This window comes from Schistocerca nitens, chromosome 3, assembly GCF_023898315.1.
Source record: "Schistocerca nitens isolate TAMUIC-IGC-003100 chromosome 3, iqSchNite1.1, whole genome shotgun sequence".
Classification (NCBI taxonomy): Eukaryota; Metazoa; Arthropoda; class Insecta; order Orthoptera; family Acrididae; genus Schistocerca; species Schistocerca nitens.
Window position 1 is genome coordinate 651948667 of NC_064616.1, and position 18090 is coordinate 651966756.

Sequence of the window (18090 nt, forward strand, 5' to 3'; positions counted from 1 at the left end):
TATAGAAAATGTGTTTCATATAAAAGTTAAAAATGAATTAATGTTCTTGAAAACTGTATAATCAACTTTGACAATAATATGAAATATTGTAAAACACCCCACTGCAATTTATTAATTTTTTAACAAATTATAACTTCTTTACAACATAAATTAAAAGAAGTTTTCACGCCACATCCATCAATATGTAATGAAGCTGGTTTTTCTGAAATGCCATTTTTGGAAAATATGTTGTAAGTAACGTCCTGCTGAGTATTTTCTACATACCTAAGTAAAATATTTACACATTCTGTAATAATTTGACTTTTATTTATTATTAATTTATGTTTTAAATTGTTATTTTACATTTCAAATTCAATTTTCTTTTTTGTTCTTTAGTTTACCATTTCACTTATGTGTCTTTTGTTAATTGAAATTAATAAGTAACTCATTATTATAATACAAAATCATTACAGTTATTATAATCTTTAAACAAATCCTTAAAACATAACTATTTTTACACCATACACATAAAATTAACAAATTATGTTCACACAATGCAGGCGACAGACAACACAATATAAAACAAAATTGAACAGGATTCTCACGTTGTTGAGGGCCGTACTCTAAATATCCTGATTTACATCAGGCATCTGTTAGTAAATTGGAAGTTCTAGTTCTGCTAAATGATTATGTTGTTTGTCTCCTCTTGCGAAACAATATATGAGTAATAAGCTGCTGTCACTTGTACATAATCAGTTCTCTTCACCGACGTTTTCCAGTGCACTGAACCATGCCTGATACAAATCAGGATATTTAGAGAGCAGCAGAATTTTGTTTTATATTGTTTTGTCTGTAGTGTATACTATGTGAAGAAATTCCGTTCAGTTTATATACATTAAGTGACTAATGACCTCAGCAGTTGAGTCCCATAGTGCTCAGAGCCATATATACATTAAGTAAAAAATTGACGTGTTAAGTACATTACTGGCCATTAAAATTGCTACATCATGAAGATGACGTGCTACAGACGCAAAATTTAACCGACAGGAAGAAGATGCTGTGATATGAAAATGATTAGTTTTTCAGAGCATTCACACAAGGTTGGCGCCGGTGGCGACACCTACAACGTGCTGTCATAAGGAAAGTTTCCAACCGGTTTCTCATACACAAACAGCAGTTTACCGGCGTTGCCTCGTGACACGTTGTTGTGATGCCTCGTGTAAGGAGGATAAATGCGTATCATCACGTTTCCGACTTTGATAAAGGTCGGATTATAGCCTATCGCGATTGCGGTTTATCGTATCGCGACATTGCTGCTCGCGTTGGTCGAGATCCAATGACTGTTAGCAGAATTGGAGTCGGTGGGTTCAGGAGGGTAATACGGAACGCCGTGCTGGATCCCGACGGCCTCGTATCACTAGCAGTCGAGATGACAGGCATCTTATCCGCATGGCTGTAACGGATCGTGAAGCCACGTCTCGACCTCTGAGTCAACAGATGGGGACGTTTGCAAGACAACAACCATTTGAACGAACAGTTCGACGACGTTTGCAGCAGCATGGACTATCAGCTCGAAGACGATGGCTGCGGTTACTCTTGACGCTGCATCACAGACGGGAGCGCCTGCGATGGTGTACTCAACGACGAACCTGGGTGCACGAATGGCAAAACGTCATTTTTTCGGATGAATCCAGGTTCTGTTTACAGCATCATGATGGTCGCAGCCGTGTTTGGCGACATCGCGGTGAACCCACACTGGAAGCGTGTATTCGTCATCGCCATACTGGCATATCACCCGGCGTGATGGTATGGGGTGCCATTGGTTACACGTCTCGGTCACCTCTTGTTCACATTGACGTGAGTTTGCACAGTGGACGTTACATTTCAGATGTATTACGAACCGTGGCTCTACCCTTTATTCGATCCATACGAAACCCTACATTTCAGCAGGATAATGCACGACCGCATGTTGCAGGTCCTGTACGGGCCTTTCTGGATCCAGAAAATGTTCGACTGCTGCCCTGGCCAGCACATTCTCCAGGTCTCTCACCAACTGAAAACGTCTGGTCAATGGTGGCCGAGCGACTGGCTCGTCACAATTCGCCAGCCACTACTCATGATGAACTGTGCTATCGAGTTGAAGCTGCATGGGCAGCTGTACCTGTACACGACATCCAAGCTCTGTTTGACTCAATGCCCAGGCGTATCAAGGCCGTTATTACGGCCAGAGGTGGTTGTTTTGGGTACTGATTTCTCAGGATCTATGCACCCAAATTGCGTGAAAATTAATCACATGTCAGTTCTAGTATAATATATTTGTACAATGAATACCCGCTTATCATCTGCATTTATTCTTGGTGTAGCAATTTTAATGGCCAGTAGTGTATTTGTTTACTGAGTTTCGTAATGATTTTTCATCATAATAATGCGTTAATTATTATTTACTGTAAACAAAATACGCATATATGGGACGGTACTCTAAACAACAAAAAAGAAACATGAATGTCAAACGTAAAGTAACAATTTAAAACTTAAAACAATAATTATTAGATTAACACTCAACATTTAGATATTTTACTTAGGTATGTTGAAAATACCCACACAGCACATTGCGTACAACTTATTTTCCAAAAATGGCATTTCAGAGAAACCAGCTTAATTAAAGATGGAAGTATGTCGCGTGAAAGCTTCTTTAATTTTTGTTGTAACAAAACTTTTCATTTTGCAAAATTAATTAATTTTAGTGGGGTATTTGACAAAATTTCAAATTATTACAGAAGTTTATTGTACAGTTCTCAACAACGTCACTTACATTTCAACTTTTATACACTGCCGGAAAATACCTAATTCAAATGGAAATAAGAAGTTGATTTTATTCTAATGACTGCATATGCCACCTGGGGAATAGTAGATGTACTGATAACGGTTTCAATGTCGTCCGCCAACAGATAGTGTAGTGGCACAGCTACCAGAGCGCCATCTGTGTCTACCTTTTAAAAGGGAATGCTCATAGCCAGAAGATTCAGCGTGATGTGAACGTGTGAAGGAAGCAGGCAGCATGCCACGGAGAAAAACTCGCACTACTGTGAGTTAACCGAGAGAGCTTCGAAGGGGTCAAATTGCGGCCTTCCGAGTTGCGGTACGGTCCTTTCGGAGAACTGCCACACAAAATGGACGTGCTTGGTAAGTTGAGCGACAGTGCTGGTAACAGTGGTCACGTAAACATTTCACACCTGTAGGCGAGGTTCTGGACGTCCACGCCTCCGCCCACCAGGATCGTCCTGTTATAAGGGCAGCAGTGGCAGATCGTACAGCTACCACAGTATAGATAAGAGGGGATGTGAGCCCAAATGTGTCAACACGAACTGTTGTGCACCGGCTTTTAACAGAGGGACTATGGGCCCGTCTTCCACTCACACAACAGCATGCACGTGCTCAGCTCAACTGTGCCGTCAGTGGATCACTTGGAACACGGAATCGTGCTCACTGATCTTCAGCGTTGAAAGCACATTCTGCTTGCAGGCAAGTAATGGTCGTTTGCGCGTACGGCGTAGACCTGATGGGCGCTGTCTCCAACACACACTGGCCCCAGCCCAGGCATTATTGTCTGGGGTGCGATTACTTACAACTCTCGTTCACCTTTGGTGTTTCTGAAGGGGACGCTAACCAGCGTTCGGTACATGCAGAATGTTGTTAGGCCCGTTCTTTTGCCGTTTTTGCAACAGGAAGGTGATGTGTTGCTCCAACAGGCCAATACGATCTCCACACTTGTCTCCAATCGAACATGTGTGAGATATGATGGGTCGAGAAGTGACTCGTTCAGCACGTCAACCAACAACTCTTACAGTAGAACATGAACAGGTCGAGCAGGTGTGACATAACGTATCCCACGACATGTTTCCGCTGTCTGTACCATCGATTGGACGCCAAAGTCAGCGCCTGCATTGCCGCCCGTGGAGGCTACACCACGGTCTAATATGGGTATTTCAGCATGTACTGATGCCTGGTTCCTCAGAACCGCTTGTCTATTGATCTGCAAATGTAATCATTTCATGTACTCTATATGCACTGCTGCAGTAATAAATCTTGAGTGAACTGGAAATCTCTAAAATGGGGTAATAATTTTTTCTGTCAGTGTTTGAAACACGTTTTTTAAATATTTATCGGTTTCGAAGGAATTCTCTCTAAAACCAATACTCTAAATTAATTTTAATTATGTGTTTTTTCCATTAAAAGTGAAATTCATATTGCATTGTTTTGACCCCTCTACGTACGCGCCAAATTTAATAAAGATCGATTATTTACACCTGGAAATTTTATCTTGAAAGTTGCTTGAAATATACTGATGCACCCAACCCATGCAACTCGAACACAATCATAAACAAACCATCCCCAAACTCTTCTACACCAGCTGACAACCTCGAATAGTAAGCGAGCTCCTTTTCTCGGTCAACCAGAACAAAGTACGCTTATGACAGATTCACGCACACGCCATATAATGGCGTTTGGCAGATCTGTTCACTCCAGAGAACAATAATTTACAACGTGAAAAAGTCAGAACCTGCGAAACGTGGTTAATGCAATGAATGAATGGAAGCAGGTATGAGTATTATTTCACAAATAATCAAAGAAACTGTAGGACAGGATGTCGAGAAAACACTACATCTATTTCATGGTGCCAACTAGCGACAATGATGTCGTATATCGGAAAATTGCAATAATAACACTGGAACAAAATTTTATTTTAAAAAGAAACCCGGCACTAAATTTCTTTCGCAATTGAGGGCCTGATTGCATTTGGTACTTGTTTCGAAAATCTCCTCGAAAATCACCTCGTTGCAGGATTCCGAGATAGTGGTATTTGGGGATTTCGCGTTGAAAATAACGTCTCCAGGTCAGTTATATATCCGTTGCAGATAATGAGAGGACTCGTGCACTTTCTGAGCTGTCGGCGTGACCTCGATGTCGTGGAACTAAAGCTCCAGTGTGTGCGCAATTTGAAATGTGCGGCACTGATATATTCACGAAGTATATTCCTCTGAAGTACACAATGTCCTACTCCGTAGCACCCGCGAAACAGGTTCAGTTCTGATTGACGAGACACAGTTAAAGGCTCATTCACATCAAAGCACAATTCAAATCTGATATCGTGCACACGCACTGTTTCGCCAGTGACACAATGACATGCGTCAATTTCACACGAAAATAAAAGCGCAACGCCCAGTTCACAGTTCACTCAAAATTAATTGCTTTATTTCCGAAGTACACAGATTGTTACGATGCACATATTAATTAAACTCTTTTATCCCACTTTTTACGTACGAAAATGAACATACCAGTGACGCTGTCTCGTCAAAAATCAGTGTTTCCTATTCGTCACCGCCTTACCAGTAGATTGTTCTTTCTTGACAGTCGAAAACAGGCTCTCTCACAGAAACCAACATACAGATTTATTGAAACATTTATTTTCTTATAATATTTAAATGAACTGGCATTTGTTACTGAATATATAAAACAAAATTAAAAAGGAAAAATATTTATATAGCTTACCTAAAGTTATATCTTCGCAGGTGGTTGTCTGTAGAATTTGCTGCCAGCCCACTGCGGATAACGTCGCAAACTTCCCCATGGTGAGAATAAAACGTCCATTAATCAAGGTGAACAAGATGGGAACATGACAATGTCCCTGAATATCGTAAAATATTTTACTAACACAATGCAATTACCGGTTGCCATCAGGATTTCATGAAGAGGTGCAAAGAGCCATATTAATGCTTTAACGGGAATAGGTCAGAAAAGAAAACATTTCTACACCATGGCGGAGCATTACGTCTCCATTTAGAACCAGCATCTGTTGAGAGGGACTGTTCGGACTTCACTTCAACCAATAATTAGGTTTATAATGCCACCTTCTTCATGAAGTATTTTCTGCGGTAAGTGATGCAGCACAAGGCCACTACCTATTACGAAATTTTGCTAAGAACAACATCCTATTCGAATGCTTTCGCGTATTGTGGGAAACAAGATAATTTCGTAAAATATTGAATCTAAAAACATTAACTCCTCTCCTGAAGCCTGGTAAGAACAGAAATTGAAGTTTTTGCACCACTTGGTGCGTACAACAGACAGTGGAGCAGTTGGTCAACCGCTGCCTTCTCTCTGTCTCAGAAACCAAACATCTCCTAAATCGCTTACTGCATGGGTTCAGGATATATCGCTCCACCATTGATAAATTGACCCAGATAGAGGCAGAAATGAAACAGTTTTGCTGTACCTAAGAGGTACTTGTTGCGAGTCTGAGAAAGTATAATGCCGTATTACAGCCTCACGCATTACACTTCCGAAGAAGTTTCCCTTCTCTCTCTCTCTCTCTCTCTCTCTCTCTCTCTCTCTCACACACACACACACACACACACACACACACTCATTCACTCACTCACACACCAACATACATACACACACACAAAATTTTTCTTTTTTTCCAGTACCTCCTCTCTACGCATAGTGTTAGACATTGAGTCGGTGACGTCCTATCTAATCGTTCTGTACAAGAAAATGGTGTTCCTCAGTGTAGCGTTTTGTATGTAACGACATTTTTAATAGCTCTGGATAGAATTATGTCCACATTTAGATTCACAGTTCAATGCTCTTTATTTGTGGAAAGATTTTCGGTTCTAGTGCAACTTTCACATTTGCAGAAAAGTTACGCCTGCAATAAATTACAATTAAGCTGATGAAGAAAAGGACAATAAACTTTTCCGGGACAGTTTGTGTGTTTTCTTTTGAACTGTTTCCTCGACATTTTGAGCCTCCTAAAGCTGATAACAGGGGACATTAGTTTCATCTGAGCCTCGTTTTTCGTCAGAAATAAGAATGGCTGCCACTTATGAGGGATACGAAAACTCAGTTTTTCAAAGTTCTCAGTATCTGCAAATGCATTGCAAACAGGACTATTTTTTGGGGGTGGGTGGAGGGTTTGGATGTACTATGGAGCCTTTGAGTCCCGTTATGATTCTAGATGCACAGCGTACTGATTTCGTAGACCATCATACATAAAGATATTGAAAGCAGTTCTCCATTGGGGAATTGGGTTGGCCAAGGGGCGCTTTGAAGCAGTTCCAGAGTAAACCTGTGCACCGCAGCTGGGGGGCCTTCACTTCAGTTGAGGAGATGACTCGTCACTTATAACAAGGATCCTTCGTACACAACGCTGTCAGTGTACCACTCCGTTGCTCCCTCACCCATGACACTTTTTTTCAATATTACAGGTACAAAATGAGGAAACGGCCAGAATCACATAGCTTACACTGAGGTAACAAAAGTCAGAGGAGACCTAATTTCGTTTCGGACCTCCTTTTTCCCAGCGTAGTGTAGTAGCTCGACGAAGCATGGACTCAACAAGTCCTTGGACGTCCATGGCGGATATATTGAGTCATGCTGCCTCTAAACCCGTCCATAATTGAAAAAAGTGTTGCAGAGCAGGATTTCGTACACGAACTGATCTATTGATTATGACCCATAAATGTTCGATGGGATTCATGTCGGGCGATCTGGATGGCCAAATCATTCGCTCTAACTGTCCAGAATGTTGTTCAAACAAATCGCGAACAGTTGTGGTCCACCGAAGTCCAGTCCACGAATGGCTGTAGATGGCACCCAGGTAGCCGAACATAGCCATTTGCAGTAAATGATCGGTTCAGTTAGACCAAAGGACCCAGTCAGTTTCACGTAAACACAACCCACACCTGTATTGAGCCACCAGCAGCTTGCACAGTTCCTTGTTGACAGCTTGGGGTCTGCGTCGCATTAGAACCCTACCATTAGCTCTTGTCAACTGAAATCGAGGCTCATCTGACCCGCCCATGATTTTCCAGTCGTCTAGGGTCCAACCGATATGGTCACGAGACCAAGAGAGGCGCCGCAGGCGATGTTGTGCTGTTAGCTAAGACACTCGCGTCGTTCGTCAGCTGTTGTAGCCCATTAACGCCAAATTTCGCCACACGGACCTAACGAATACGTTCGTCGTATCTCCCACATTAATTTCCGCGGTTATTTCACGCAGAGTTTATTAGCACTGACAACTCTACGCAAACGCGGCTGCTCTAGGTTGTTAAGTGAAGGCCGTCGGGCAGTGCGTTGTCCGTGGTGACAGGTAATGTCTGAAATTTGGTAGTCTCGGCACACTGTTGAAACTTGGACCTTGGAATATTGAAGTCACTAACGATTTCAGTAATGGGTCCCACGCTTCTAGCTCCAACTGCCATTTCGCGTTCAAAGTCTGTTAACTCAGATAGCGCGGCCAAAATCACGTCGAAAACCGTTTCACATGAATCACGTGAGTACAAATGACAGCTCCGCTAATGGACTGCTCTTTTAAACCTTGTGTACCCGATATTACCGCCATCTGTATATGTGCATGTCGCTATCCCATGACTTTTATCACCTTAGTGTACAATAGGACTTTTACGGAGAGGAAAAAATATTGTCCCTTTCTCACATTTTTCCGTGAACAGGAAAAGATACGTAAACTGATCTAAAGGAATGGGGTTACATAGGTATTGCATAATCGAAGTCTTACTGACGAATATATTTACCCAAATCAATGGAAAAACTGTAGGAGATGCAGTTATGTGCGCGTTATACAGAATTCAGGGAACTCAATGAACCAAACCAAATTCAGTACAATTTCGGGAAAGAAAATTCCATACGATCAAATATCTACAAACGGTAAACAAAATAACCGAGGAATTTGCAGCAGTCGTTGCTTTTGACAGCTTGGGGTGGTCGGAAGTTTCCAGTGTTGAAAGGTTCTTTGTTTGCCTTTTCTCGTCTTCTATGGGGTCGGCATAAAATAAAAATCGCAAATTTGCATGTAATGCAGCTTCGTAAACTATTACAGAATCCAAAGATTGGACAGTAAACTGAATGCATGCCCACAGATCTCCATATACGATCCGATATTTTGAGGTACTGGACTGGATTGCTTGTGAAAAGAGTAAAACTGACACCATTATTGAGAACGAAGGGGTATTATGGTTGACAGCCAGTCAGTGTTGTAATCATTATACAGGGTGTTCTGAAATATCCGTTACAAACTTGAGGGACTTGTAGAGGATAGTGAGTGCATAATATTCTGAATAGGAACCCATATGCGGAAACGTACCGCTTCCTTCCACAACCGTTTATGAACAAGTCTGATAGGTAGGTATGCAACAGGATAGTCCTGGTGTTGGGCGGTTAAGTCGAATAGCTGATATAATTAGACGTCTATCCTACCTCTCTGACCCGGTTCGAGCTTAATTCACGCGTCTTTGAGTGTTAGGGCAACATCGTTAGGTACATGTTTGCGGAATGGCCAAGCTAACAGTAATGGAAGACCTACTCGTTTTCTTCATCGAGATCGTTCTCCACAAAGTCCGACTCCATCGCATACCCTTTACGCAACAACTACGCAATGGCTCCGTGAAAGGGTATCTTCACTGTTAGCAGTCGTAACTGTGGCGCTCCAAGGACACGAAATACGCCCAATTTGGCAAAAGCTGTACTGCATCACGTTAAGGAGAGCCCTTCAACGAGTGCACGAACAATTCCTTTGACTATTAATCAGTGGAGCTGTAAAACAAGTGATGTACTGCGTCAAGCCGGCCGAAGTGGCCGTGCGGTTGAAGGCGCTGCAGTCTGGAACCGCAAGACCGCTACGGTCGCAGGTTCGAATCCTGCCTCGGGCATGGATGTTTGTGATGTCCTTAGGTTAGTTAGGTTTAACTAGTTCTAAGTTCTAGGGGACTAATGACCTCAGAAGTTGAGTCCCATAGTGCTCAGAGCCATTTGAACCATTTTTACTGCGTCAAGCCCAATCAATTACTTGTAAAACTGGTCGCGTTACCAACATGCTTTCAAATGGTTGTAGCACGGAAACAGTAAGTTTCCGGTCATGGGCTCCAGATCAAAATGTTACCCACTCAGACCCCTATACATGTCCTAGAAATCTGTAATGGGAATTTCCGAACACCCTGCAGATGAGGCACGTAAACGTATTGAATACTGATGGAGAACGAGGTAATCTGTGATATTTTGAAAGAAACATCCCAGTATTCGCCTTAATCTATATAGGAAAACCACGGAAAACCTAAATCTGTATTACTGGTTGAGAATTTGTACCCCGTTAATCCAGAATACGAGTCCTGTGGTTTAACCAGTGTATTGTCTCACCCTGTACACAGATAGAAAGGGATCATTACATCCGCAGAACACCTACTGCGACGAGAGAACCAAACTGATGTGTCCCAAGCGATTTTGCTTTACCACGATCAAGATCAGTGACATCGCTAGTAGGAGAGTTGTGGACACATGCCCCGTGGCGGAGGTTTCTTAAGCAGCGCTCTGCAGAGAGAGCGTCAGAAGTTGCCGAACAAAGCACTAGGTGGCGCGGTGACTGTGGTGCCGGCAGTGGTCTGTGGCAGTGCGGAGGAAGCGCGACGTACCACCACTAAGCGAGGATTGCGCTCCAGATGAGACGCCTTGTTTCGGTGGCATGGAGCGTGCGGACGTCCTTGTGAAATGCGGGGCGTCCTTAGCAGCTTTGAACGACACTTAATATGGTGAGGTGGGACAATGAACTATGGGGTACTGTGCTGGGGAAGCGGCACATTATAAATGTTGTACAGCGCCTTGGCTGAAGTCCTTGAATTTTAAATTTGTGTCCTGGACATTCCACATTTCTTTGCTAAGTTTTGAAATTCGCAAATAAGTTGTTTTGGTAGCGTGGATATATTTAGCCGCCAATTTAAACTTATAAAAATAATGATAAGACGGATATGGTTCCCTTTGTTGCTGTCCATTGAGCATATTGCAGCCAATAATAAGCGCACGTTTGGATGTGAATGTCATTTCAATTAAATAATTTCACTTCTCGGTTCGTTGTAGAAACCTAATTATACTCTGCGCATTGGTTCCCGTGGTAGAATGGTATTATTTGTGATTGCATGTGGCCTGGGGCTGGTTGCACCACTCTTGTCCAGGCGATCGAGTGGGTCTAGAAATATTTATTTTTGTGCTATGTATTTATTTAATGGTATGGAGCTATTTGTCAGTGATTAGAAGTTTTGATTATTGCCAGTACATAATCCTTACATTGCTTTTTGTGTGGTTTCTAAACTTTAATGTAAGGTGACTTTGTAAGCTTTCCCAGCGTATGAAGTCTTGAAAGCCTCTTCGAGTTTGCTGCCGGATCCTAAAATCAACTCGATTCAGTATTTCGGCGATTCAGCTGTCCACCATCTTTAGGAGAATGCTGCTTCTGCTGATGAGCCCCGCTGAGAACTGATGCCAGGCTCCTTTTTTTCCTTTATTGTATTTCAATGCCCCATCTGGGGTGGGCTGGCAGCAGCATATGCACTGATCTTCAGACGAAAGACATTAATTATACAAAAGAAGACATTTAAAAGAACATACAGGAGAAAATATGGCATACGTAGATATAAAAAGGTGGTACTTTATGGATGAGAACAGACAAAAAGGGGGCGACTGTAAAAATGGGATAGAAAGCCATAAAAAAGTACCGGACACAAAATAACCACACACTGGGACAGTTAAAAGAACACAAGGCGAAGTATGGCCAGAACATAAAAGTATTAATGGACGGCATAGCACATAAAAATCACTGACAGCAATACTACGTACAATTCCAGCACACAATTAACATCACAGCTCTTGACGTCACGGGAGAACAACACCAAACACAACACTGAAGGACCACACTGATGATAATGAGCAAACTGGGAGGATCTGCCAGGGGCATGGAGACGAGGGAGAAGGGAAGAAGGGAGGGAGAGGGGTGGAGAGGGGGGAGATGGGCGGGGGGTGGGGCGCAAAAAAGGAGGCTGAGGAAGGAAGGATGTGGGAGGGAAAAAGTCCAGGAGGATATGCAGGTTATCAGGGGGGAAGGAGGAAAACCCAGTCTGGGAGAAGGAGGGGAAGGGAAAAGGGGGGCCCTGGGGAGGGGGAGGGGAACAAGGCCAGGTTACAGTTGGAAGGAAGGGTAGATGACATGGCGAAGTTCAACATGCGGGGGGGGAGGGGGGGTGGCGAGGTGCCAGAAATCCTGATGAAGGAGATGGTGGAGTGTGTGGAGGTGGAGAGAGGGAGGGATACAGTGATAGAAGCACGGCAATGGGCGGGGAGTGGAGAGGAAGGAGGAAACCAGGGGGTGGGGGCGGAGATCCAGGCAATGCTGGCATAACAGAGGATAGGACAGTTGGGGGATTTGTAGGTGTGGAGGATGGTGGAAGGATGCAATCTCCATGTCCGGCCAGACACGAGTTTCTGGAGGTAGAGGCAGGTATGGGCTTTCTGTTGGATGGTCAGGAGATGAGGGGTCCAGGTGAGGTGAAAATCGAGGGTGAGGCCAAGGTATCTCAGGGTGGGAGTGAGCTGGATGGGATGACCAGAAATGGTGAGGTAGAAATCGTAGAGATGGAAGGAGCGGGTGGTGCAGCCTATGATGATGGCCTGGGTTTTGGAGGGGTTGATACAAAGGAACCACTGGTTACACCAAGTGGTGAACTGGTCAAGATGGGTTTGGAGGATGTGTTGGGACCGTTGAAGGGTAGGATAGAGAGCCAGGAAGGCGGAGTCATCAGCATATTGGAGGAGGTGAACAGGTAGGGGTGGCTTGGGCATGTCGGTGGGGTACAGGAGATAGAGAGGGGAAAGGACGGAGCCCTGGGGGATGCCAGCAGTGGGATAAAAGATACAGAAGTTGGTGTCATGGAGGGTTACATAGGAGGGACGATGTGAGAGGAAGGAAGCAACCAGATGGACAAAACTGATAGGCAGGGCGTAGGTTAGAAGTTTAAAGAGGAGACTGGAATGCCATATGCGGTCGTAGGCATTTTGGAGGTCGAGGGAAACAAAAGTGGCGGAGCGACGGGAGTTGTTGGAGGGAGAGAAGGTGGGCGAGGTTAAGGAGTTGGTCTTCGGGTCGGAAGACACACTGGGTAAGGGGGAGGAGGTGGTGTTGATGGAGGTGCTGATGGATACGATGGGAGACAATGGATTCGAAGACCTTACTGAAGACGGACGTGAGGCAGATGGGACGATAGGAAGAGGCGACAGAAGGGGGTTTGTAGGGTTTGAGGAATAAGAGGATGCAGGAAATGTTCCACAGGTCAAGGTAGAAGCCGGTAGAGAGGATGACATTGTATAAATTGGCAAGGACAGTCAGGAAGAAGAAGGAGCATGACGCCAGGTTGCAAATCGACGTCCTATATAGGCCTCCGTACCGTACAAATGGTTCAAATGGCTCTGAGCACTATGGGACTCAACTGCTGAGGTCATTAGTCCCCTAGAACTTAGAACTAGTTAAACCTAACTAACCTAAGGACATCACAAACATCCATGCTCGAGGCAGGATTCGAACCTGCGACCGTAGCGGTCTTGCGGTTCCAGACTGCAGCGCCTTTAACCGCACGGCCACTTCGGCCCGTACCGTACATGGCGCATGCTCCGCCCCTCACGGTTGCTGCCCTCCAAGACTGGGCAGGTGGCGTCGCCCTTAGTAGAACACTGGCGGCAATGATATATCGCATTCACAGACGATTGTCGAGCACTTGGACTGACTGCACCAAGGATCATGCTGTTTTTATTCGGGTTAGCACAGGATTTAACGTCCTGCCAAGAGGAAGCCCACTGTCTCTATTAAGTCAATTATGCGCCAGCCTAATTTCAAACCAGAAGTGGTGGAAACTATCACAGTTTCGTCAAATTTCTTACCGTGTCCTCGTTCAAGCAATTTTCTGCTACGGCCAACTTTTCCGACTATTGTAGCCTCATATGATGGTGATGTTCCTCATACCTGGAACTTCCTGACAGATTGAAACTGTTTGCCAGACCTAGACGCGAACTCAGGACCTTTGCATTTCGTGGGCAAGTGCCCTACCAACTGAGCTGCTTAAGCGCTACTCGTGACCCCTCCGACAGCTTCAATTCTGCCACTACCTCGTATCCTACCTTCCATGATTCACAGAAGCTCTTCTGCAAACCTTGTACAACTAGCACTCTTGGAAGAAAGGATATTGTGGAGACATGGCTTAGCCACAGCCTGACGGATGTTTCCAGAATGAGATTTTCAAGATGCGCAGACGAGCTTATGTGAAGTTTGGAATGTACGAAAATGTCAGGAGGGCTCGTGAGACGTGTATGCGCAGCTCAGTTGGTAGAGCACTTGCTCCCGAAAGGCAAAGGTTCCGAGTTCGCGTCTCGGTCTGGTACACAGTTTTAATCTGTCAGGAAGTTCCCGGTACGTGGAACATCACCGTCATATGAGACTACAACAGCCGGAAAAATCGGTGGTAGCAGAACATTGCTTAAACGAGGGACAGAGTATGCAATTTGACTAAACTGTGATAGTTGCCAACACTTCTGGTTTTTCGAACATTGCTATAAAGAGGCAATTGAAAATAGGTTGACAAATAATTTAATTAATAGAGACAAGGGTTTCTTCTTATCAGGATGTGGAATCCTGTACTAACTTGCATCAAAACAGCACGGTCCTTGGTGCGGCCAGTCCGAGTGTTTGACAATCCGCTGTGAGTGCGATATATTGTTGCCTCCGATGTTCTATTAAGGGCGGCGCCTTCTGCCCAGTCTTGGATGGCAGCAATTGTGATGGGCAGAGCATGTGCCATGTATGGTATGGAGGCCTATATAGGACGTCGATTTGCAGCCTAGAATACCCAACCTGGGATACCTTGGCCTTACCCTCGACCGTCACCTCACCTGGATCCCTCACCTCCTGACCATCCAGCAGAAAACCCATTTCCGCCTCCTCCTCCTGAAACTCCTGTCTGGCGAGACATGGGGATTGCCGGCCTGAGTGGCCGAGTGGTTCTACGCGCTACAGTCTGGTACCGCGCGACCGCTATGGTCGCAGGTTCGAATCCTGCCTTGGGCATGGATGTGTGTGATGTCCTTAGGTTAGTTAGATTTAAGTAGTTCTAAGTTCTAGGGGACTGATGACCTCAGAAGTTAAGTTCCATAGTGCTCAGAGCCATTTGAATCAGACATAGGGATTGCATTCTTCCACCATCCTCCACACCTACAAATCCCTCATCCATCCTGTCCTCTGTTATGCCAGCATTGCCTGGATCTCTGTACCCACCAGCTTTTACAAGGACCTCCAAATCCTCAAACGCTATGCGCTCTGCCTTGCCTTCCATATCTGCCTTCCATCCCCCCCACACAGCTCCTGTATGACCTCATCCCCTTCCCCCACCTTCTCTTTTTCCTCCAACGTCTCCACATCCTTTACACTGTCTGCAGGCTTGATTCCCCCACCATCCGGTTCCCTCCTTCCTCTCTGCCCCCCACCCATTGCCGAGCCTCTATCGCTGTATACCTCCCTCTTTCCACCTCCACACCCTCCATCTCCTTCATCAGGGCAATTTCCAGCACCTCCCCCTCCTAGATGTTGAACTTCGCCATGACATCTACACTTCCTTTTAACTGTAACCTGGCCTTGTCCCCGCCCCCCCCGCCTCCCCATGGCCCCCTTTTTCCTCTCCCCTCCTTCTCCCAGAGCAGAGTTTTCTCCTTCCCTCTCTAAGTCGCTGCAACCCCTGCTTGACTGATTCCCTCCCACATCCTTCCCTCCCTGACCCTATTCGGCGTGCCCCCCACCCATCTCCCCCCTTTCCTCCCCTCCCTCCCATCTTCCCTTCTCCCCCACTCCTCCCCTCCCTCTCTTCTTCCGTTCTCCCCCCCTCTCCTCCCCTCCCTCCCTTCTTCCATCCTGCTCCCCTCTCCTCCCTCCCACCCTTCTTCCCTCTTCCCTCGTCTGTATCCTCCTGGCACATCCTCTCTGTTTGCTCATCGTCATCAGTGTACTACGTCGGTGTTGAGTTTTGTGCTGTTCTCATGTGTGTAAAGAGCTTTGATTTTAATTGTGTGCGGGACTTGTACATAGCGTAATTGTCAGTGATTGTTATTTGCTACGTTGTCCGTCGATACTTTTATGATCCAGCGCGTGGTTTTGTTTTGTGTGCGCTAATTTTGAAAGGTTTTTATCTGCATTTTACAGTTGCCCCCTTTTTGTCTGTTTTCTTCCGTACTGTTCCCCCGTTTTTATGTGTATGTAACCATATTTTCTCCTTTCTGTTCTTTCAAATGTCTTCCTTTGTATGATTAATGTCTTTCGGCTGAAGAAAATCGCATATACTGCTGCCAGGCCGCCCAAATGGGCCATTGAAATACAATAAAAAAAAAAAAGCCAAGCATCAGTTCTCAGCGGGACTCATTAGCAGAAGCAACATTCTCCTGAAGATGACGAATAGCTGAATCGCCGAAATATTTAATCGAGTTGATTTTAGGAGCCGGCAGCAAACCCGAAGAGCTTTCTAAGACTTATTACTCTGGTAAAGCTTACGAAGTCACCTTACATTAGAGTTTAGAAAACACATGAATAGCTAAAATGGCTCTGAGCACTATGGGACTTAACATCTATGGTCATCAGTCCCCTAGAACTTAGAACTACTTAAACCTAAGTAACCTAAGGACATCACACAACAAACAGTCATCACGAGGCAGAGAAAATCCCTGACCCCGCCGGGTATCGAACCCGGGACCCGGGCGCGGGAAGCGAGTACGCTACATGAATACCAATCTAAGGATTATGTACTGGCAATAATCAAAACTTCTAATCACTGACAAATAGTTCCATGACGTTAAATACACTCCTGGAAATTGAAATAAGAACACCGTGAATTCATTGTCCCAGGAAGGGGAAACTTTATTGACACATTCCTGGGGTCAGATACATCACATGATCACACTGACAGAACCACAGGCACATAGACACAGGCAACAGAGCATGCACAATGTCGGCACTAGTACAGTGTATAGCCACCTTTCGCAGCAATGCAGGCTGCTATTCTCCCATGGAGACGATCGTAGAGATGCTGGATGTAGTCCTGTGGAACGGCTTGCCATGCCATTTCCACCTGGCGCCTCAGTTGGACCAGCGTTCGTGCTGGACGTGCAGACCGCGTGAGACGACGCTTCATCCAGTCCCAAACATGCTCAATGGGGGACAGATCCGGAGATCTTGCTGGCCAGGGTAGTTGACTTACACCTTCTAGAGCACGTTGGGTGGCACGGGATACATGCGGACGTGCATTGTCCTGTTGGAACAGCAGGTGCCCTTGCCGGTCTAGGAATGGTAGAACGATGGGTTCGATGACGGTTTGGATGTACCGTGCACTATTCAGTGTCCCCTCGACGATCACCAGTGGTGTACGGCCAGTGTAGGAGATCGCTCCCCACATCATGATGCCGGGTGTTGGCCCTGTGTGCCTCGGTCGTATGCAGTCCTGATTGTGGCACTCACCTGCACGGCGCCAAACACGCATACGACCATCATTGGCACCAAGGCAGAAGCGACTCTCATCGCTGAAGACGACACGTCTCCATTCGTCCCTCCATTCACGCCTGTCGCGACACCACTTGAGGCGGGCTGCACGATGTTGGGGTGTGAGCGGAAGACGGCCTAACGGTGTTTGGGACCGTAGCCCAGCTTCATGGAGACGGTTGCGAATGGTCCTCGCCGATACCCCAGGAGCAACAGTGTCCCTAATTTGCTGGGAAGTGGCGGTGCGGTCCCCTACGGCACTGCGTAGGATCCTACGGTCTTGGCGTGCATCCGTGCGTCGCTGCGGTCCGGTCCCAGGTCGACGGGCACGTGCACCTTCCGCCGACCACTGGCGACAACATCGATGTACTGTGGAGACCTCACGCCCCACGTGTTGAGCAATTCGGCGGTACGTCCACCCGGCCTCCCGCATGCCCACTATACGCCCTCGCTCAAAGTCCGTCAACTGCACATACGGTTCACGTCCACGCTGTCGCGGCATGCTACCAGTGTTAAAGACTGCGATGGAGCTCCGTATGCCACGGCAAACTGGCTGACACTGACGGCGGCGGTGCACAAATGCTGCGCAGCTGGCGCCATTCGACGGCCAACACCGCGGTTCCTGGTGTGTCCGCTGTGCCGTGCGTGTGATCATTGCTTGTACAGCCCTCTCGCAGTGTCCGGAGCAAGTATGGTGGGTCTGACAC

At 45.8% G+C, this 18090-nt stretch overlaps 1 protein-coding gene across 7 annotated transcripts in view; it reads left to right on the top strand.

Annotated features, from left to right (window-relative positions):
• The window catches only part of LOC126248617 (cAMP-regulated phosphoprotein 21), a 1051584-nt gene that overhangs the window by 561913 nt on the left and 471581 nt on the right, over window positions 1–18090 (top strand). Inside the window, exon 5 of one of the 7 annotated variants that reach the window (XM_049949777.1) lies at window positions 5550–5636. The exons of the other annotated variants lie outside the window; for them this stretch is intronic. The gene's annotated coding sequence lies outside the window, so the exon portion shown is untranslated. The remainder of the gene's footprint in view (window positions 1–5549; window positions 5637–18090) is intronic. 7 annotated transcript variants of the gene reach the window in all.